This window comes from Cyprinodon variegatus, unplaced genomic scaffold (assembly GCF_000732505.1).
Source record: "Cyprinodon variegatus isolate N-32 unplaced genomic scaffold, C_variegatus-1.0 Scaffold1192, whole genome shotgun sequence".
Lineage (NCBI taxonomy): Eukaryota > Metazoa > Chordata > Actinopteri > Cyprinodontiformes > Cyprinodontidae > Cyprinodon > Cyprinodon variegatus.
The window spans coordinates 52,859-54,562 of NW_015151645.1; the positions used below are offsets into that span (position 1 = coordinate 52,859).

The 1,704-nt window shown below is 38.8% G+C and overlaps 1 protein-coding gene across 5 annotated transcripts in view; it reads left to right on the top strand.

The window, feature by feature from the left end:
- Positions 1-1,704, top strand: part of arhgef9 (Cdc42 guanine nucleotide exchange factor 9) — a 94,616-nt gene that overhangs the window by 12,436 nt on the left and 80,476 nt on the right. The gene's annotated exons all lie outside the window — the stretch shown is intronic.

Below are 1,704 nucleotides of genomic sequence, written 5' to 3' on the forward strand. Positions count from 1 at the left end.
ATGCTCAGGGAGAACATGCAGACTCCAGGCCGGGAATCAAACCTGGAACCTTCTTGCTACAAGGCAGCAGTGCTACCCACTGTGGCACTGAGCAGCCAGACTCCATTAAGTTTTTTTTTCACATTTTCTTGCATCAAAAACGACATTATTTTGTCAGGAATCTTTTGTCAGACAGAGACAGAAGCAGCAGGGGATTGCAAGTTATGGGAGCTAGAAGGACCTTGATTTATGGATTTTAATGTTTTTACCAAAAGAAATGTGGAAAATTCTCCCCTGCTTGTATTCTGACCGTTTGTGTCAGTAGTAGGATGAGGTGTTTGAGCGATTGGTCAGCAGCGCTCAGCCTCACTCCGATTAGGGGAAGAACCTGTGAAGAGATTTTCTTAGATCATGTTTGGTCTGTATTTGGACTAGTCTGCACTAAGACATGAATATGCTTTGGGTTTTTTTTTAAAAAAAGGCGTTTATTGCATCATCTTTGACGCTTCTGCATATTGAAGAGCATTTTTTACACTTTGCACACATCTTGCATGGAGCACAGTGTGTGCAGACGCTCCTGATGCACTTTGACAGTCCTGGTTAGAACAGGAGAAGCAATGAAGAGATCCGCTTTGTTAAAGTTGCTGTGATGAGTGGGAGGAAGCATTTTGAAGTTGTTTTTAATGGAGAAAATACGCCTCAAAACATCATCTGTGCCGGTCAGTTTTTCAGGACTGTGATTCTTCTTTCTTTTCACCATGGGGGGCTGCAACTAATGATTATTTTGCAAATCGATTAATCTGTTGATCATTTTTTCATGAATAAATTAATAATCGTATAGTAAAAGGTTCCTTAAAGAATTTTTTTTAAAGAAGTAAACCAGGTGAAACTCAAACTTCCACTCTAGGAGTTCTGGATAGAGCAGATGGAAAGATGGAAAAAAGCTAAATGTTTATATATTTTTTCACATTTTGGAGATACTTGCTGCTCTAAGTGTGTCTCTCTGTCCACTAAAGGCATGTTTTACATCCTCTATACTCCAGTTAACGATTAATCGCTTTCTAAATTGATTGAAATTGTTTCAATAATGGATTGTTTTCAGCCCTGGTATAAAGTAGTATAAATGCTGAACCAAATGTTTCATTACAGTCGTATTTGTTTATCTCCTCTGTTTTTTTATCTTCATCAGGGAAAATGATGCTACTACTAAAGTTTGCCTAACTTACTTTTTAAATTGTGTTATTTTCCTTCCTTTTGGCTGTAATGCACTGCCCTGTGCTGTCCTGTTCCATAACATTCCAATAAACTGTTTAATGTGGTTCCAATATGACAGAAGATGAGGGATAATAAAGGAGATCCATTTGTTAGGCCGTGAAATCTATAACCTGGGTAGATGCCAGGATAAAGCTACACAGGAAGCTGATGTTTTTTCCACAGTGGGTGCTCTGATGTGGAAGTGGCCTGTGGGGAGCTCTAGTGGAAGCATCCCTGATGGGGTAGAGTTTGCTGCTTTGGCCGGTCCAGGTCATCTTTATGTGAAACCTTTAATGTGTAGATCACACATTGATTTGGTTTTTAATCAATGGCAGCCATTACTCTGCTTTCAGTATTTCTTTTCATGTATGAAGTCGTGTTTTTTTTAGTCAGATATCAACATGAATGGTCAGATGTGTAGAAATGATGTGTTGGACGTTTGATGATTGAGGTTAGATTTTCTTTAAAGGG